Consider the following 22,437-nt stretch of genomic DNA (forward strand, 5'->3'; position numbering starts at 1 on the left):
GCCCTACTGAGTGCTTAGGGGCCCTTTTACAAAAAGGGTTGCCACATGGCAACCCTGAACTACCGCTGGCCCAACGCGGCCGCCGGCAGTAGTTCCGCCTTGACTGAGAACCATTTCTGCTGCTATGGAAAATAATTCCATAATTTCTAGCATGGTGCTAACCTGGCGGTAATCGGGCAGTGCCATGCGCTGCCCAGTTACCACCAGGTTACTGTGGGAGCCCTTACTGCTACCTCAGTGGGTGGCAGTAAGTGCTCCCACCTGCATGGCCATGGGTAAGAGTAATCTTACCACATGGCCATTTTGATTAGGGGCTTTTTATCTGCTGCGGTAAAAAGGGCCCTGGAACGTGGCAAAAATAGCCCCTGCCACTACTGCAGGGCCCTTTTTACCTCAGTTTGCTAAAAGGACCCCTTAAGTGTGTGAGAAAATACTTACTGCAAGATACCCTGTTTCCCCGAAAATAAGACATCTCCTGAAAATAAGACCTAGTAGAGGTTTTGCTGAATTGCTAAAATATAAGGCCTCCCCTGAAAGTAAGACCTAGCAAAGTTTTTGTTTGGCCCCGATGGGACATGGACACAGAAACCTTAATTTTTTTCGCTGCAACCTAAAGATGAAATAACATTAAAGAAATGCAAGAAACAAGACTGAGGTGGAAAATCTATCGTCCAGCGGACTCCTACCATCCTCCTTCACGCTTTTGTGAAGATCAACTACCGGTAAGTGAGCCCAGAAAGAAAAGAAACATCCCCCTTGCAGAAATAATAAAAGAAAAGAAAATGAGTAACTGAGCCCTTTCAGCGCTGCTCCATCGCCCAAGGGCTAAGTCAGACTAGAAGGATGGAAAGTGTTGCGAATGTACAGAAGGAGCGCATAAAGTGCCACCAACGGGGAACAGAGCTACCGTAGAATATTTTTTAACATTTGTAATACGGTAGGGATGATCCTACGCCCTAAGCCCTCTCACAACCTCCCGAGACCCCCAGCCAGAGCAGCCCGGCCCCACATTCCATTACCTTCCCTAGTGCATACCCCTCCATTCCCAGACCAGCCAGGGCAGCTCTGCTCCGCTCGAGTCCTGCGGTCACTGTGGGCAGATAGGCAAGCCACGGCCTACTCCTGCAGGATACCGCCCCCCACTTCAATACTGTTCCCGACCGCCACAGTTCCCCTACTACTCCTGAATAAGACATCCCCTGAAAATAAGACCTAGCGCATTTTTGGGAGCAAAAATTAATATAAGACACTGTCTTATTTTCGGGGAAACACGGTATGTTAAAGCAGTATCTAGTACTTTTGTATTTTCCATGCATCAATTTTTTTCAATTATTTTTTTTTTTGGAAGGCGGCATGCCATGTGCATGGAATGGGTGTGTTTACATTAATCAGTTAGCATGTTTCGATCAGCACGCGCTGACTGGTTAGTGCAGAGTTAATGTGGGAGCACATAGCACCTCCTAAATAGGAGGCAGTAAATGATCCCGTGTTCATTTTTTGCAGGTCTTGCATGCTAACGGAAACAATTATTGCAGGATCTGCAAAAATGAAAAACTGAAAAGCTCCGTTTTACAGCTGCATTAAAAATGGGCTTAGTGTGAGGAAAAGTCCCAGGTTTAAACACGCTAAGCCCATTCTTTAATGCATTTTAGTAGAAGGGCCCCAATGTTAGGAGCATAAATCCTTTGAATATTGGGCCCAAAATTCCACCATGACACCAGTATCCAGAGGCAGATTTGGCAAAGGGAATGGCATTAAGGGGAAAACTAGTCTTTCTTGATAGAGACCTGGACTGAGTATAAGCAGCTGTGGTGACGCTGAAAGAAAGAAGATAATAAGAAACAGAAGTCTGCCTACTAAATTATTTTTTTTTTTGCTGGGGGGGGGGGGAATGGCTAGAAGAGCTGGGCCGAGTGCATCAGCCACCAGTGCCACCTGCTATCTTCATTGTTAGCATGGTGGAGAGAATCTGGATGGCAGGAGCAGCAGCCGTGGCCTCAGTAAAAACCAGCACAGGGCTTCTTATTTGGATCTGAGCAGTGACTGCAGAAAATCTTTGCTAAAGCTACTGATTAAGATGAATCTGAAGGATTTGAATTAGATGAACGTGGTATGTAAAAAGAAGAACCCCCCCCCCCCCACCACCATTTCTTCTCCTCTGGCCCTCTCCTGGTACCTTGGGGTATTCATGCCACTATTAGTTTTGTTTTACCTTCTTTTGATTGCTTCTGGTCTTGACGCCACTGTTAGTGCTGCCTCTTTTGCTGCCCTGCCACCTTCTTATGTTGAGTCCTTTCTTCTTGCTGTCCAGCTGGCCACGCTGCCCTTCCTAGTGCATGCAGAAAAATGATTGGAGACTCCAAACTATAATGGCCAATGTCAGTGTATCACTTTTATACTGCAGTATCCCCTTACAGGTTCACTGTGGTTTACAAAAAAAAAAAAAAGAAAAGCTACGTAATAGAATTAAAATCATCAATATTGAATAAAAGATAAAAATCAGTTTTCAGAACAAAAAAAAGTGTTCAGTTTCTTTCAAAGTATCAGGTAAGTACTCTCCAATCTAATAAAGGAGGGTAAAGAATTCCACACAGAAATTACTGCCAATGGAAACCAAGTATTACAATTTTTTTAAAAAGTGAACCCCTCTAGAACTAGGAAAACCAAACTGCAGCACTGCCTGTATTTGAGATGACTGGCTAATTAGAAAATCATACAGCAGGTTTCCCAACAATTCTGATGCAAAGCCCATAAACTACCTGAAACAGCAAACAAACTGATGTAAATATCAGTGGTGAAGCGTGGTTATATATTAGTGACTGAGGTTGCTAATGACCTTTATGCTGCCTAGTGCTGCACTCAGGAAGTAATTCTATAATTGTGTACTTACATATAGAGGGGCATTTTCAATTTGATGTCTAAGTCGGACTTTGGACATTTTGCGCTAAACGTCCCAAATCCAAATAGCAAATGTAACCATTCTCGAAAAAAGAAAAACATTTATATTTTTTCGAAAATACTGTTTCAAACAAGATTTTGTGTGGTGTGTATCTTTAGTCCATTTTTGGAAAAAAAGCCCCCATGTTAAAAATGCACAAGAACAAGCCATTGGGATGTAGAAGGGAGAGCAATGGGTCACCCTAGGGGGTACTGCTGTGGACTTTATATAAATGCTCCCAGGTACACATCTCACCACTGCTCTCGTATCTTGGCTGCTGAGCCCTCCAAAACTACCCAAAACCCACTACCTCCCACTACAATAGCCCTCATGGGTGAAGGGGGTATCTATATGTGGGTACAGTGGGTTTTTAGTTCGTTTTGGAGGGCTCGCAGTTTCCACCACAAGTGTAACAGATAGGGGGAGGTATGGGCCTGGGTCCACCTGCCTACAGTGCACTGAACCTACCACTAGACCACTCCAGGGACCTGCATGCTGCTCTAATGGACCTGGCTATAACATCTGAGGATGGCGATTACTATTTTTGTTCACATTTTTGGAGGTGGGAGGGGGTCAGTGACCACTGGGGTAGGATCATCCCTGAATCCCTCCAGTGGTTATCTGGTCATTTAGGGCATCTTTTTGTGTCTTATTCATAAGAAAAAAAGGTCTAGACCAAAACACTGAAGTTTCAGCCCTCGACATGCCCCCCTTGTGATTTGGATGCGCTCTGGATGAATTGCATAGATAAACGATTGCAAAATAGGATTTGAAAATACCAATTTGGACGTTTTGAGAAGAAATTCATCCAAATGCTGCTTTATGACACTTTTGGGACATTTTTCTCTTTCGAAAATTAGCCTCAGTGACCCAGAGGATGTCTGACATATTCTATAAAGGAAAGCAGGACCCCACTTTCTTTACAGAATACTAGCGTAACTTAATCTGTACGAGCAGATGCGCTTCGGTGCAAGTACTTGCACCAACCACAGAGTTGGTGTAAATGTTTACACCTAATTTTGGGAGATATGTTTATAACTTATAGTAATCTATAGATCAGATGCCAGGACGCCGCAGAGGAGAGATGTTGATGTGGGGTAGGTGAAAAAAAATCTATAATTTTATTTTTATATATCTGGGGGGGGGGGGGGGGTGCGGGGAAGCTGTCGAGTGCCATGCTGTGGAAGGGCCCATCTAAGTTATGGGCCCATCCAAAATACTGGGTCTGGCTATGCCACTGCTTACAATATTTACCTGCATAAATTGCAAAGGTCTCATGATGAGTTTTGAGGGAAAGGACACACATACGGAAGTAAGGAGGAGGTTGAAAACTACAGGCCAGTTAATCTGACCTCTGTGGTGAGTAAATTAATGGGTATGCTTCTAAATCAGAGAATAGTGCAGTTTCTGGAATCCAGTGGATTGCAGGACCTGAGGTAACATGGATTCACTAGAACCAGGTCTTATCGGACAAATCTTATTAATTTCTTTGGCTGGTTGACCAGAAATTTGGATTGAAGGAGAGTGCTAGATGTAGTGTACTTAGATTTTAGCAAAGCCTTTCACACAGTTCCTCATAGATAACTTATAGATAAACTGAGTGCCCTTAGTATGCATAGCCGCCGAGAGGGGGGGGCAGGGGGGACAAAATTCCCCGGGCCCGGGCCTCCGAGGGGGCCCAGCGCCGCAGTCCCACCCACCCTCCGTCGTCAACCGTCTGCCCCCTGCATTGAAATCGCAGTCTCACCTCCGTGAAAGCAGTGCAGCAGGCAGCAGAATGCCTCCCTTCAGCCCTCCTTCCCTCCCTGTGTCCCGCCCTCGTCTGACTTAACTGCCGCGAGGGTGGGACACAAGGAGGGAAGGAGGGCCGAAGGGAGGCGTTCTGCTGCCTGCAGTGCTGCTTTCACGGAGGTGAGACTGCGATTTTAATGCAGGGGACCCGGCCCGGTGGAGGACGGAGGGGGGGAGCGGCCGCGGTGACCTCGGGGGGGGGGGGGGGGGGGGGGGGGAGCAGTGGCTGCAGCGATCTTGGCGGGGGGGGGAGCGGTGGCAACCTCATGGGGGGGTGGAGGGGGAGCGGCGGCGGCGACCTCAGGGGGGGGCAAGGGCGACAGGGGCGGGGCCCCGGGGGTGGCCTTGCCCCGGGCCCGACCTAGTCTCTCGGTGGCCTTGTCAGTATGGACCCTAAAGTGACTAATCAGGTTAGGAACTGGTTGAGTGGAAGGCAACAGAAGGTAGTGGTAAATGGAGCTGTCTCTCTGACTAAAGGGATGCTACCAGTGGTGTGCCACAAGATTCGGTTCTTGGATTGCTTTTTAACATTTTTGTAAGCGATATTGTTGAAGGGCTGTCTGGTAAGGTTTGCGTCTTTGCAGATGATACCAAAATTTGCAATAGGGTAGACACCTGATGGTGTTAACATGAGAAAGGACCTAGCAAAGCTTGAAGAATGGTTCAGAATGTGGCAGCTAAGATTTAATGCTAAAAAATACATGGTCATGCATTTGTGCTATAAAAAAACCAGAGGAAGTGGTACAGTTTAAGGGGCAACATATGAAAGGGGAGCAAGACTTGAGTGTGATTATATATGATGATCTTAAGGTAGCCAAACAGGTAGAAAAGGTGATGGTGAAAGCTAGAAGAATGTTTGGGGTGCATAGGGGAGAAGAATGGCCAGTAGGAAACGGAGGTGATAATGCCTCTGTATAAGTCTCTGGTGAGGCGTCATTTAGAGTACTGCGTACAATTCTGGAGACTACACCTTCAGAAAGTATAAACAGGATGGAGTCAATCCAGAGGACAGCTACTAAAATGGTCAGTGGTCTTCGTCATAAAGCATATGGGGACAGACTTAAAGATCTCAATATGTATACTCTAGAAGAAAGGTGGGAGAGGGGGTATATAATAGAGATGTTTAAATACTAGAGGAAGTGAGCCTCTTTCAATTGAAGGAAAACTCTGGAATGAGGGGGCATAGGATGAAGGTGAAAGGAGGCAGGAAATACTTCTTAAGGGAAAGGGTGGTGAATTCACACAACAGCCTCCTGGTAGAGGTGTTGGAGAGGAAGACTGTATTTGATTTCAAGAAAGCTTGGAACAATGTCCCCTACATTATTAGCCTTGATTCTTTTCTGAAATCCATCTCTGTAAGCCCATGTAGAATTAGTATACATGACATATTGTTTTCCACATTGAGTGGAGGAGTAGCCTAGTGACTAGAGCACTGGGCTCAGTGTCCAAGGGTGCCAGGTTCAAATCCCTACTGCATTTCCTTGTGATCTTGTGCAAGTCAGTTAACCCTCCATTGCTCTCCAGGGATAGGGAAATAACTTGTGTATCTGAATTTTTAAGTCACCTTGAGCTACTACTGAAAAAAGTGTGAGCAAAATCAAAAATTAAACTCACCAGCCCTACTGTAGGATATCAGCTACCATACCTTTCACATTTACAGTGGGTCTGCTGTACAAAACAAAACTAGTTAACCAGCTTATAATTTCTACTGTAAACATAATAGAACACTTAGGGACTCATCAGTCTCATTGGCTGGCTACAGTACTGGGTACTAATAGCCCTAGATATATCTGCAAATGTAAACAAATGAAAATTTCCATGACAAAACACCTTAAAACCATTTAATTTTCTTAAGCAAAACTGCATAGAACAGCAGCATTACACGCTGGACAAGCTATCATCTCTGAAACGCAGTGACCCCTGTACCAGTTACTAACTGGCCACCCATGCAACACCACATAGTCAGACAGGGTTGCTTAATCATTGTTTTCAATGGCACACAAATATTCACTCATTTGTCTCTACTGTTGTCAGGACTGAACAACGTCCTGTGAATATGGACATTATGTTCCAACAGAGGTAAAATGTTTGCAACAAAACAAGTCAGGTAAGTTTTCCAGTGGCAGCATGCAGAAATGTCAGGGGTGTGCTCTGCATGGATCTTCAATTTGTGCTGCCTAGTACATTTTGTTGAAAAAGAAGAGTTTTCATATTTCATCTAAACATTTTATAATTCTGCGAGGAAACCAAAAGAGAAAATATTTCCTTTCCAAAGTTTGCTACCTAAAAGGCCAATAGTTTCTCTACTAATCATTTCTATAGCAATACTAGACATATGCAGTACTGTACACATTATATGCAGGCACTTTGTCCCTAAAGAGCTCATAATCTACTTTTTTGTACCTGGGGCAATGAAGGGTTAAGTGACTTGCCCAAGGTCACAAGGAGTCGTAGTGGGAATTGAGCCCAGGTTGCCAGGATCAACACCCACTGCACTAACCATTAGGCCACTCCTCCTTATACCTCTAGATGTTGGAAAGAGGAAAAAAATAGGTTTCCTGTATGACTTAGATGGATTAGAAAATAGAAAGTGGTCATACAAGTAATGAGGGGATGTTCTGTGTAGAATTTTAAATAAAAAGTATGCCAATTTAACTTGAATCCTTGCATCTATTGGAAGCCAATGTAATTTGATATAAAATTGAGAAACTCTACCATGCCTTTTTAATGAAAAAATAAGTCTTATTCCCATGTTTTGAATAGACAAGCTTTTTCAACATTGTTCTGAAAGACAACCAGACATCCTAATTCTATATATGAATGCTTAGTAAGAAATCTGTGACACCAGTTATAGACCTGATCCATTATTTCTACATCTTCAAGAATGCATAATAAGATGTCAACGTCTACAAGGTCAAACACACTTGAGAGATCAAATGGAAGGATAATAGCTATTTTGTCTTTACTAAGGATATGACGTGCTTTATCAAAAAGAGAACGTATGATAGTTTCAGTAGAATAAGAGGACCTAAAACCTGATTGAGACATGTGCAATATATTATAGTGTTCAAACTAATCAGTAAACTGAGCAGTAACTGGTCCCTCTAATAATTTTACAAAAATTGGTATAGAAGACACTGCTCTGTAATTAGATGGTAAATCATGTGCTTCTTTTATGTTCTTTAGAACTAGAGTAATGATGATTTCCCCAAGTTCTGATGGAAAAATACCATGAGATAATAAACACTGTTGAAAAATTGGTAGCAAGCTCACTGAAGCTGATTTAATGAGGACAGGAGGACAACTGTTCAATTGACAATAGGATTTAACATACTTGGCAAATTGAATAAGGGGCTCATTTTTGAAACAGAAAAATGTCCAAAAAGTGGCACAAAGTGGCAGATGGATTTTTTTTTTTGTAGCTAAAACATCTAAATCACTATTTTTGATACCCATTTTGAAGTCTTTTTTTTTCTATGCAGTTTGTCTGCAGTGTGTCCAAATCATAAGGTGGTGTGTTGGGGTGGGATTCGGGCATTCCCAGAACTTGGCCATTTTTCTGCCATAATGGAACAAAGTAAAAACATACAGGGCTAAATGATAGACATTTTGATCTAGACCTGTTTCAATCACGACTAAGGGTCTCTTTTATCAAGCAGCAGAATAGCTACCGTGGCAATGGCACGCGGCAAGTTGGCCATACCGCTGGGCTCACTCAGGAGCCTAGTGGTAGTTCTGGCTTCTGCCGTGCACCATTTCCAGTGCTAGGAACATTTTTTTTCTGGTGCAGGCAGTGGTAAGGGCTCCAGGAGTAAATGGCCTGTGCTGACAGTGCCTGGCCATTTACTTCCCTTTTGAAAAAAAAAAAACCCTTTTACCTGCTGTGGTAAAAGGGGGCCTCAGCACATGGCAAACCCATGCACCGATGCCACCATGGGCCCATATTACTGCAGCTTGGTAAAAGGATCCCTAAGTCACAAAAAAGTGCCCTAAATGTCCAGATGGCCACTGGAGAGACTAAGCATGACCCTTTTACGCTCCCAGTGGTCACTCACCTCCTTCCACCCCTCAAAGATGTGAAAGAAACATTAAATACCAGCTTCTATAACAATTTCAGATGTTATGAACAGTCCTATTAGAGCAGCAAGCAGGTCCTGGGAGTAGCCTAGTAGTCGGTGCAGTGCACTCTAAAGAATGGGACCAAGGCCTTTATCCAACTCTAACTGCTGCACTTGTAGTGGAATGTATGAGCTCTCCAAAACCCACCAAAAACCTACTGTACACCACAACAATAACCCTTATGTCTGCAGGTGTCACCTATATATGGGCACAGTAGGTTTTTGGTGGGTTTTGGAGGGCTCCCCGTATAATGTAAGGGAGTAATAATAGTGAGATGTGTACCTGAGACCTTTTATGTGAAGTCCACTGCTCTGCTGGGATGTCTGTGTGGCCAGTCTACTAGGAAAGTTGCCCATCCCCATACATCCCAATGGCTTGCTTTTGTGCGTTTTTCCCTTGGACTTTTTTTTTTTTTTAATGGTCACAAAAGAAAAATGCACCGAGCATAAAACATCTACAAAATATCTAGCAAAAGGCCATTTTTGAAACAAAAAGATGTTTTTCTGGTTCAAAAATCTCTGTTTGTCACTGGATTTTTGGACATTTTCAGCAAAACGTCTAAAATTGGACTTAGATGTCATATTGAAAATACCCCTCTTAATGTATTCCACTTCAAATATTTATTTTATTTATTTCCAAAACTTTCTATACTGCTCTAAGGGGCCCTTTTACTAAGGTGCGCCGGAAAATGGCCTGCGCTGGTGTAGGCGCGTGTTTTGGACATGTACAGGTCTATTTTTCATCGCATCTGGAAAAAAGACCTTTTTTGTGGCCAAAAATGGATGCGTGGCAAAATTAAAACCAGCACATGCCCATTTTTGGCCTGAGACCTTACCACTACCTATTGACTTGGCGGTAAGGTCTCATGCGCTAACTGGGCGATAAGTGTCAGCACAGGTAATCTGGTGCATACCACCGGGTAAGCGCCACTTGGTGGAAAATACAAAATATTTTCTACCGCGTGTCTTATACGCTCGTCAAAAATGGCATTACCATCCGGCACGCAGTAGCTGCGTGGTAGTTCCAATTTGACGCATGTTGGATGCATGTAGGGGCCTACATCCCTTAGTAAAAGGGCCCCTAACTGACTAGCAGAGCAGAGTGATGTACAGCCTAAAACAAAGAATAGGAAAGGAATTCCATTAAAAATAGAAAAATATAACATCCATACCAGAAGTAACTAAAAAGAGAGAAAATCAGGAAAAGGAAAAAAGTAAGGATAGAATAAAATAAAATACACAAAGCAGATAGAAAAGTTTACCAAATCCTATCAACAGGAATAATATTCTGATTAATGTAGTGAATTTTCAAAGTCAAAGTGAGTATTTTGATTGTTAAATTGTCGGCAAACAGACATTATTTTGGTTTGAAAGTATTCCGCTAATTGGTGAAATGAAGGCACTTTATTACCTGAACCACATAGGTGTGAATGGATATCCGTTAAATCACTATGGACCTCTTTTACTAAACTGTGTTACCGCTTCCCATGCGGCAAATGTGATGAAGCCCATAGGAACTGAATGGGCTTTGTTGCATTTGTCGTACTGGGAATCACTACCACGGCTTAGTAAAAGGAGCCCTAATTTAAATGAAATATTTGGTATTTAAAACATCAATGTCCACCAATTTAGGATAGCATTCTCTCTGTTTTGAGAAAGTTAGTGTTCTGAAGGACAGCCCCTTAATTAGCTGCTCATGTACAAGCGGGCTTACAAAATCCACCACATATGAATAAATGCTGCCACATGCATGTGTAAGTTTGCAGAAATCATATATGTGCGTGTTGCACTGCTTATACATATACCCCCCCTTGTGATGTCACTTTTTTGAGTACATGCTTTTTCTGTTGTGTATCATGCCAAATACCAAATTTCCTTGATGGAGCTACATGCATTACTTTGCATATTTTTAAATGGACCTATTTGGATATCTCCTTCCCAACGTAGACAACCTATACAAAGTTATCCTCTATATTCCCAGACCCTACCATTTGCACCATCATCTCTTCCTCAATCTGTGTGACCTTTGCCTTTCATCTATGTGGATATTTTTCCTATAGAAGAACACCAACTCACAGAACCTGCCCACGGGATCTGAAGGTCCAACATTGTACATAGTATTTCTTTCTCAGGTTTTAATGCTGTACTAAACCTCACCATGCTTTCCAAGGTGAAGCTCCTGTAGAAGATCATGTCTACAATGCTCTCAAGTCTCAACAGGCTGAGCAGTGAAAGACATGAAGTTGCTCCTGAACACAAGTCTTTTACAGAGAAATCCACAATGCAAGCCATTGGCCTACTAGTCTATCCAGAGCACCTTTTTTATCATGAAGATTTTCTTTTTACAGAGATTTGCAATATTTCATATTGTAATACTCAACTAGGCACAATGAAATGCATCATTTATTTTTACTGAGAAATGAACATTCTGTGTGGTGATTGAAGGGTGATGATGTCTTCTGTTTGTCTTTGTACATCATCTCCTTTTGTTCAGCCAGGCAGGAAAAACTGATCAAGCAGTGGAGGTGGAAAGGGATTAACCATAACGACAGCAACTTCAGAGTCTGCACTTACGAGGTGGGTAGCCAAAGTGAAGCAGTCTCCAGAGCACAAATCTGATGAAGCAATATGTTCTAGCAATAATTTACAAGGAAATGCAGCTCAATGAGCTATAAAAGATCTTTACTTTAATCAGGCTGACTCAACATTTGTTCAGATTGGAATGCCCACCTCCCTCATTTCTCTGTTTATAACTGACCTCTATGTCACCTCTCTTGATTTTGGATGACTAATATCCCACTGAATTCTTTGTTTAGCAATCCTGCCCCAGTTTTCTTTGCATTATTTTCCCAGCCTGGGTTTTTGTTCCAAAAAGTATCCCTTCCTACCCATCAGTCTGGGTATATTCTCAGCTTACTTTTTGTGGCACTCAGGGCGCCACTGTCCCTTCAGTCGGCCCTGGTTACTTTACTCTTTCTGCCAGCTCATTCCAAGTTCTGCTTAGATGTTTCTTGGGCCTCTGCCCCTCCCCCTCTCTCTCTCTCTCAGTTTTAAAAAAGCTGCTAATACTTGGCTTTTCAAACTAGCTTTCAACAAGGGCTATGATGTTTCTTTCCTTCCCTTATTTATTTCTTCTCCTCCTCCCTTTTTAATTCCCTTTACCACCCTTCTCTGCTTCTGGTTTTGCTTTTGTTTTTATTTGTTTTTTTTTTTTAATGCTGCAAGCTGTCTTGCTGTGATTCTGCCTGAAGGATAATATATCAGATGTTTATAAATAAATGGGATACAGCTGGTATACCATCTCATTGTGGAGCTATGGGGAGCTCCAGGAGCAAGCCTGGGTTTGCTATGGCAGCGATGACCCCAGAAGTGATGTCATCAGTGGGGTCGCAGCAGGTGAATCAAATCCAACCTGCTCCACAGACACACACCCGCAGGCAAGCACCTGAGTGTTCCCTGACTCCCCCCTTTGGAGCACCTTCAGAGACCAAGAGGAGCCAGGAATTCTAGTTGGCTTCTGAAGGAGTGACCTGTTGGTGTTTGTTTTTTGGTGAGTCTCCTCCTCTTTATTTTATGATATGGGCAAACATACATGGAAGCGATGGCTACAAGGGACCCAATGGAGACCTTTGTTATACCGAGGAAAGACTCTCAACATCAATTAACATCTTCACCAATGCAGCAAAATTTTCTAAGGCTCTGGCTATCTGTCTGCTGTTACCATATCCTATATCCTACAACCTGGCCATTTATTGTGTATTTTAGAACAAAATCTGCTAACATACAGACTGGTCTAAAATACATGAAAAATAGATGTCCTTGCTAGTTTTACATTCAGAGTAGAGAGCTGCACGGAAACGGGGTTTGCGGGAATCCCGCGGAACCTGCGGGATTCCCGCAGGGACGGAAGCAGTTCCTGTGGGGTTCCCGTGGGGACGGAAACAGTTCCTGTATGCTGCACTTGCGCCAGCCTCTCACCTACCGAGTACCAAGTTCTTTGAGTGCTGTCTCCTCCTCCTCCTTGCTTTAACCGCACAGATGTGGAATGTCTCCATTAAGGAGGTGGTAGAGATACAAATGGTGATGAAATTCAAAAAGGCATGGGGTGAACACAGAGGATCTCTATTTAGAAAATGGAAGTTATAAAAAACCTAAACTTAAATGGCTGCATGTGTGTGGATGTGTTGCATAACACTTACATGGTGACTCTGGCTGTGATGAACTAGGGCTGATACTGGGAGACCTGTACGGTCTGTGTCTCATAAATGACAATCTGGTTTTGGATGGGCTGGAAAGGGTTTAGACAGCAACTTTAGTGGCTAGAACATGAGGACAGTTCTGGACAGACTTTTACGGTCTGTGTCCCGCAAATGAGAAGATGAATAGGCTGGAGTGGGCTTTGAGGGCAACTCCAGCAGTTGGAACATAAGGATAGGGCCAGACGGACTTCTATGGTCTATGTCCCAGAAACACCACAGAAAGACCGTAATCAAGTATATAATATCACATTCATTGTTGATTTAATCATGAATTGATAATGATTGTAAACATTGGGCAGACTGGATGGACCGATCCGGTTTTTATCTGCTGTCATTTACTATTACTATTAATCCTCTCTGCTTCCAGACTGATGCGTAGACCTCAGCTCTGACATAAGCATGAGCATCAGATGTTACCTGACCTATTGGCGCGTGCATCTGGTGATCTCTTAGCACACAGTGCCAGTGAATCAGAGAAGTCTTATATGTGCGCACCAGAGTGTTCCAGCTTCCGTTCCTTCCTTGCCTGCAGTGCTGCGGCTCAAACCCAGAGACTGAGAGAGCTGACAGGAATTTTCTTTTAATGTACCATTAAATTCTTGTGGGTGAAGACAGGTTAAATTCTGGCGGGGACGGGTAAGATTCCCCACGGGGATGGGCGGGGATGGGTTAGATTTCCTACGGGGACGGGTGGGGCGGGTTGGATTCCAGTGGGGATGGGTGGGGATGGGTTGGATTTTTGTCCCCGTGCAACTCTCTAATTCAGAGGAGGAAGAGGGACAGCAAGCACTGGGGGATTAAGAAGATGACTTGCTTTAATCCCTCCAGTGCAGAGCTACTTAATCAGAGCACCTTTCTGTAGCTGGTCTAAATAACAACGTCCGTTAGACAAAGACATTCCTTCCCCTTCTGAGATTGGAGTTGGATGTCCATATTTTGGCCCTTCCCTAGTCACATCCAAAACATACCCAGACTATACCATCATGCCATATGCCAATTTTAAATGTCCATATCCAGGCTTTATAAAATTGTTATTGAGATTTCCATGCAATCTGGATGTTTAAATGCCGGTTTTCAGATGCCCAAAACATGAATAGTGCTTCTAAAATAAGGCCCATATGTTATTATATACCCCTAAGTACAGAAATAACTTCTAAAAATGTATTTGTTCATGTGCAAAGAGAACTTTTGTTTTCTGTACAGCATTTATTGAAGATTCTATTGAGTTTGGTGTAGAAGTACATTCCCTTGCAGTAGTAATAACATCACAGCCCTCATATGCTTGTGGCACCTCATGGATAAATTCTACAATGATGATTAGAAAATACTGTTGAAATTATGTGGCACATTTGCAAAGGCTTGCACATTAAATAATGCAAATTGTTCTTATGCTTTACATAAAAACATAACAATTGCCATACTAAGTTGGACCAAAGGGCAATCTAGCTCACGATCCTGCTTCCAAAAGTGGCCAACCAATGTCACAAATACCTGGCAGAATCCCCAAACCAGCAAGATTCCATGTTAGTGACTCAAGGGATAAGTATTGGCTTTCCCCATCTCTACCTTAATAGCAGTTTATGTACTTTTCCTCAGAGAACTTGTCCAAACCTTTTTTTAAACCCAGATACGCTAACTCCTTTTTCCACATCCTTTGGTGAAAAAAATATTTTTCCCATTTGTTTTAAAGGTATTGCCATGTAAATTCATGGGGCATCCCCTCATCTCTGTATTTTTTGAACAAGTAAACAATCAATTCACATTTACCCATTCTATATTTGACTCAGGATTTTGTAGGTCTCTATCATATCCCTCCTCAGCTGTCTCTTCTCTAAGCTGAAGATCCCTAAGCTCTCAAACCTTTCTTCATAAGAGAGAAGTTCCATCCCCTTAATTATTTTGGTAGCCCTTCTTTGTACCTTTTCTAATTTGGCTCTATCTTTTTTGAGATGTGGTAATCAGAATTGCACACAACCCTCAAAGTGAGGACGCATCATTGAGCGATATAGAGGCATTATGATATTTTTTGTTTAATTAACTATTATTTTACTTCATAGAAATAAAGTTGTTTACGTACATTTCTTGTGTGTCCAGCAGGGTTTTCTCTAGGTTAAACTAACATCCTGTACAAAAACTGAAGGGAGTCTTTTGCTAAGCCATAGGAATATAACGGGCTTCTCGTGTTTACTGCCAGTTGATTTCTACCGCAAGCTAAAAATGCTGCCACAGCTTAGTAAAAGACCAGCTGAAATTGTTACCCCTTTTGGTGGCGGTAATTCTGGCACAATATGGGTATGAATATGGGTCACGCATTTGACATACTACCTTTAATACCCTCTCCTATGGTAGTGGTTGGGCATCCAGAGGAATATCCCACTTTATCTACCTTTCTTCCTCCTCCGCCCTCTGTCCAGCAGCATTATTTTCCCCGGCCCATATGATGTAGAAGGTCATGGACGGAGCCAGTACGGCAGCATCCCCTCATGCGTGGCTCCTAGTGTGGCCACACAGGTCACAAACCCTTAAAGCTGGCCCTGATGTTCAGATAATGTAGGGGCTCTTTTACTAAACTGTGCTAGTAAAATGGACTTAGCGCATCCTTACACAGACCTTTCCTGCATGTTAAGCCCATTTCCAGTGTATCCATCAAAAGGGCTTTTTTCTATTTGTTTTATTTCTGGCTGTGTAATGTTGGCATTAATTTAGGGTCCCTTTTACAGAGCGGCGGTAAGCCCAATGCAGGCTTACTGCTAGCTCTTCCGGGACTACCGCCGGCCCAACACGGCTGCCGGTGGTAGTCCCACCCCAAGTGCGCGCCATTTCCAGGGGGGAAAAGAAAACCCCCGGAAATGGCTTGCACAGCGATAACTCGGCGGTAATCGTTACTGCCGGGTTAGAGCAGGAGCCCTTACTACTACCTCAGTGGGTGTCGGTAAGGGCTCCCTGCTGCATGGCCATGTGTGTCTGGGGGCTTTTATACCTGCTGTGCTAAAAAGGGCCCTGGTGCATGGGGAAATCAGTCCCCGCTGCTAGTGCAGGGCCCTTTTTTCCCACAGCTTGGTAAAAGGACCCCTTATTTTGGGGCCCTTTTACTAAGCTGCGGTAAAAAATGGCCTCAGCATGTTCTTACACAAGTCATTCCCATGTGCTATGGCCATTTTACCTGCAGGAGTAAAATGACTGATTTTTCTATTTCCAGCATTAATGGTCACACGCTAATTTTGTGGAGGATTTGCTACAGGATCAATTCCTCTTGATTGTTACACTAGAAAGAAGTGTATATCTATATTTGCCTCTTACACAGCCTTTTGGCAAAACGTGGCCACGTCAGGCATAAGTATTTTGGGTTGAATTAAAGTTCCTGCTACTGCTTCCAACGTGTGTTGGTCTGCTGCTTGTGCTTGCATCGCAGATCTTCTGCTTCTCTTGTTTCTCTCAGACATTTTTGTACCTGATTTTTGGCATTCATATTTTGGACGTTTCAGTTTGGAAAATGGCTGTCCATTTTGGACATTTTCAGTGCGAGAATGTCTTTCGCACATATTTTCAAACAGGAAATATGTTTTTTCTGGTCAAAAATGGCTATGAGATGGACCTTTTTTCTGGATGTTATGAGCAGGACATCCCAATTCTGGCTTGGATGTTCTTTCGAAAATGCCACTCTATCTCCATCAGACATAGTGCAGTTGTTTTCTCAATTTTTTAGATATAGGAAAGATTGGGATGAATCAGAGCTTATGCAATAAATGCTAAGACAGCAGAAAAGGTAGGCTCCCTTACAACTTTATTATTATTATTTGGATCATTCTACAGCTGAATGGCACAGTATGACTGGTTTTTCTCCTGTGAATTGGGTCCTAACCAAGGACCTAATAATCATGGAGGTATCACTGTAATATGTAAATAGTTCCATGTAGGGTGTTTTGTTTATTTTATTTTTTGTTTTGTAAAATCAGTGGTGTCAAATCCAGTAGGATTCAAATTTTCAATCCCTTTGGTATAGCTCCCAGAGCTCCAATTACAGTTGGTATTACAGTCAAATTCTTCTTCCATAATGTTTTCACTTCAATCTGCAAATCTTTTCATGCACAAGACAAATAGCTTCATACAAGATACCACAGACTTTCTGAATAAATTTAAAATATCAAGCAGTTACCACTGGGTGACCTTCTGGTAACAATGGATGTAGAATCACTATACAGCAACATTCCCCATGCAGATGGCATAGCTGCATGTCATAAACTCCTAAAAACATCCACCCTGGACCACCAATACTCACTGGAAACTATTACAAAATTAATCAAATTTATTCTAACAGCTATTTCCGCTTTAACAATAATATCTATCTACAAATCATGGGCACTGCGATGGGCACAAGGAAGGCACCCCAATATGCTAACCTCTTCATGGCAGAACTGGAAGAGACATTTTTGAATACATATCAGACTAAACCCCTAAAATATTACTGGTGTATTGATGACATTTTCATGATTTGGGCTATCCTAAAATCAAATTCAAAATTGACTACTCCCCAGAAAAAGTCAATTTTTTGGACACCACAGTTTCTATCAGCAATGGTTCCATACGAACATCTATATACAGGAAACCTACAGACAGATGCAGTTACCTCCACATCCCCAGCTTCCACCCTTCACATACAAAACAAATCCATTATACACAGCCAAGCCACAAGATACCATCGTATCTGCTCTGACCCAAGAGATGGAGATAAACACCTCATAATCCTGACTGAATCCTTCAAACAAAAAGGCTACAACCCCAAAATAATCTCCATGAATTTTGCCTGTCCCCTTAAAATATCCAGGGAAAACCTATTGCAGTACAAGAAAAAGAAAGCCACAAAGAGAATCCCCCTTGTAGTGACATACAACCCACAGCTAGAAAAATTGAGAAGAATCATAAAAGATCTACAGCCACTATTCCAGGAGGCAGGGGCATAGCCAGACACCCAATTTTGGGTGGGCCTGGGCCCAAGATGGGTGGGCAGAAGAACCCCACCCCATCCCATAGGTGATTTGGTCTCTCCTCTTGCCTGCATGCCATGTAGAAAACGAAAACGTCTATCTCCATGGGCATTTATCTCCGAGAACGGGTCCATGAAGGGGCGGACCGAACCATATTTTCAAAAAAAATAGATGTCCATGTTTTATTCGACAATTTGTGAGCTGGGCGTTTTTGCTTTTCAGCGATAATGGAAAATGAAAGCGCCCGGCTCAAAAACGAATAAATCCAAGGCATTTGTTCGTGGGAGGGGCCAGGATTTATAGCGCACTGGTCCCCCTCACATGCCAGGACACCAACCGGGCACCCTAGGGGGCACTTTTACAAAAACAAAAAAAAAAGGTAAAAGAGCTCCCAGGTGCATAGCACCCTTCCCTTGTGTGTTGAGCCCCCCAAATCCCCCTCAAAACCCACTGCCCACAAGTCTACACCATTACTATAGCCCTAAGGGGTGAAGGGGGGCATCTACATGTGGGTACAGTGGGTTTGGGGGGGGGGTTGGACGACTAATCATTAAGCAGCACAATTGTAACAGGTAGGGGGGGATGGGCCTGGGTCCACCTGCCTGAAGTCCACTGCACCCCCTAACAACTGCTCCAGGGACCTGCATACTGCTGTCAGGGAGGTGGGTATGACATTTGAGGGTGAAAATAAAAGTTGTGAAACATCATTTTTTTGTGGTGGGAGGGGGTTAGTGACCACTAGGGGAGTCAGGGGAGGTCATCCCCGATTCCCTCTGGTGGTAATCTGGTCATTTAGGGCACTTTTTGGGGCCTTATTCGTGAAAAAACAGGGTCCAGGAAAAGTGCCCTAAATTCTAGCTACAAACGCATACTTTTTTCCATTATCGGCGAAAGGCGCCCATCTCTGTTCGGGTGATAACCATGCCCCAGTCCTGCCTTCACCATGCCTCCGACATGCCCCCATCAACTTTGTACGCTGCCGCGATGGGGTGCAGTTGAAAACGTCCAAGTTCGGCTTTCGATTATACCATGTTATTCGTTTTTGTGAGATAAACGTCCATCTCCCGATTTAGGTCGGAACTTGGGCGTTTTTCTCGTTCGATTATAAGCAGGATGGTCTCTCAAATATCCCCCCTCTACTGCACACCTTTTACATTTCAGATTCTCACTAGCAGTGAGGAACGACTAACACACACTACTAATGTAGGCCCCACATCCTTCCTAATGATGCAGCTTCCTGTTTCCGCATAGGCAGGAATACGTCAGAGGGAAGGCTGTGGGGCTGGTGTAAGCAGTATGTATCAGTCGCTGCTTCTTGCAAGCGAAGATCTGCTATTTATAAGTTATGCAGGAGGGACAGTTGTTGGGAGTTTTCAGCTTGGGAATCTCTGCCGGCCACATCATAGGTGCTGCTACTGGTGGGCCTGAGCTCACCCAAGCCCACCCTTGGCTATGCCACTGCCAGGAGGATGAACTACTGAAAGAGATATTCCCATCCCCACCAAACTTAAAACACAAACTAGTGAAAAGCAAGCTCTTGATAGAAACTCAAAAAGAAGAGACTGGAACACATCCTTGCAATATATCTAGCTGCAAACTGTGCCAACACATTTCACAGGATCCCACCGTCATTCACATGGGAAAATATTCAGCATAAGGGAATCCTTCACATGCTCATCTTCTAATGTGGTATATATCATTCAATGTAAAAAGTGTGAAGAAGGGTGCTATATTGGAGAAACAAGCCAGATGCTAAAGACGAGATTTAATCTACATTGGCATCATATGAAAAATGCCAATGCCAACCAGGACGTCACCTCTGTTGGACAGCACTTTACAAAACCAGAACACTGCATCAATGATTTTATGGTGAGAATACTAAAAGGAAACTTTAAGACAATCCAGCAACGTAAGACCTTTGAAGTCAAAATGATAAAATATTTTGACACCCACCAGACAGGACTTAAAGATTTGGGTTTTCTAGCCCATTATGAACCATAAAATTCTACTGCTTTGTCACCCTCTCTTCCTGTCTCTCATCAACCCAGCCCCCACTGTTTCTCACCTAACCCACTCCACACTCTTCCTGTGAGAATGTCATTGGAATGCTTTTGTGTTTCATTTATATATACTGATATTTGTCAACATTTGCTTATTTCTGATCTGAAGAAGATGAGTTGCCTTGGAAAGCTAATCAAAAAACGTGTTAAAGTTAGTCCAATGAAAAAGGTATTTTCTTTTCTATGTTTTGTTTTATTTCTATTTCTTACCTTTAAAAATGGACTAACACAGCGACCACATCACTTTACTGCTGCATAGAAAATTTGAGGGACTGCCAATTTAATTTTAATGCAGGCTTAAAGAAGGTATGGGAGAAAAATGTAAATGTGGGAGAAGATGGCATTCTGTGGGTCCTATTTAGCTCAGCTATTAACTGTCCTTCTCAATCAGCTAGGCTCAATCAGTCCCTTTATTTCTTTGCTCATTGTTCTTTATGGACTCCTTGGAGAATGTAGAAAGAAAATTTGCAAGTGATGATAGCTTGGTACTGTAAAAGCTCTCTTGGAAAGTTGATGTGATCTTTGAGTGGCTTCTGTCTATATATTTTGGAGTGAGGTATGGAAATACATGAAAATAAATGACATTTTGATTAAGGTTTAACTTTTTATATCATTGCACTTGGGTAATGTTATTCCTACAGAGAAAGATATTTGATGTTTCAATTACTTTAGCTTTGCAAGTGATATTGTAAATTGGAAAAATGCTAAATATTCATTTCTGATGGAATACTGTTTGTCAGACTTGCAAATATGTACTGAAGGCTGCCATGAAATGAAATCTAATTAGCTCCTTGTGGTAGCTAAGATGCAGAAGCCAGTAGAGGATTATTTGCTTTCTATTTGTACATTCCATTGGAACTTACATTCAGACAGCTTACGGTTATGAGATTTGCCTTTTGGGACAGCAGAGCATTGATTTTTCCCATGTTTTGATGTATAGACTTAGTCCAAAATTAAGTGTGACTCTTTCATACCAGAGACAGGTTAGAGATGGGATTTACATATTCTGCAAGCTAAATTTATATTATTTATGGCCTCTTTTATTAAACCATGCCAGTGATTCCTGCACTGCAAATGAGAGGAAGCCCATAGGAATTGAATGGGCTTCCCCTCATTTGCTGCATGGAAATTGCTAGTGCGGTTTAGTAAAAGAGGCCCTCAAGACGTAAAACAATTCAAATTTATGCAAATGTCACAAATTTCTAAAACTTTGCCACAGAATTTATCCATGAACTTGCACAGAAAACTGGGAAAGGAACTTGATATACTATCTTTCTGTGGTGTTTGCAACTACATTCAAAGCAGTTTACATAGTATATACAGGTACTTATTTGTACCTGGGGCAATGGAAGGTTAAGTGGTTTGTCTAGAGTCACAAGGAGATGTAGGGGGAATCAAACCCAGTTCCCTAAAATCAAAGTCCACTGTACTAACCACTAGGCTACTCCTCCACTCACTGTGCCTATATGTTTTTGCTTGGGAATATAGTTTAAAACCATGAACTGGAACTTCAGAAAACCAAACTTATAATTTCCACTTTGCTAATTCTGGGGTCCTTTTACTAAGCTGCATAAGTGTCTATGCACGCCCAATGTGCGCCAAAATGGAGTTACCGCCCGACTATCGCGTGGTTCTTGTGGTAATTTCATTTTTGGCGCATGTCCAATACGCGTGTCAGAAAAATATTTTTATTTTCGGGCGTGTGTAACAGACGTGCGCCAAGTGGCATTTGGTGCACGTAGGTCATTACCGCCCAGTTACCGCATGAGTCTTTACCGCTAGGTCAATGGCTGGCAGTAAGGTCTCAGACCCAAAATGGATGTGTGGCAATTTTAATTTTTGCCATACGCCCATTTTCAACAAAAATTTAAAAAATGGTCTTTTTTACAGGCGCGCTAAAAATGGATCGGCGCACGCCCAAAACCCGTGCCCACACTACCACAAGCCATTTTTTTAGTGTGCCTTTGTAAAAGGACCCCTTTTATTGTTAACAGATCCCATCTAAACCTGCAATTAAAAATGCAATAAAAGATATTTCTGCTAGATGACAGCCCATAACAATTCACCAAACATATAGAGCATTGGGCACCTGGTCAAAAGAAACCAGACAAAAAAGTTCCAAACAAAAAAAGTTCCCGACATAAAAGTCCCTGACAAAATAGACTCCCGACAAAAGGGCCTGATGAAATACATTTATTTTTGAATGGTACGCATTTGAAGGGTACAAAGAAATGGAGGAGCCATAAATTACTGAGAAAGTCCACGGCTTGTCACTTGAAAGTCCTG

Source organism: Microcaecilia unicolor, chromosome 7, assembly GCF_901765095.1.
Source record: "Microcaecilia unicolor chromosome 7, aMicUni1.1, whole genome shotgun sequence".
Taxonomy (NCBI): Eukaryota; Metazoa; Chordata; class Amphibia; order Gymnophiona; family Siphonopidae; genus Microcaecilia; species Microcaecilia unicolor.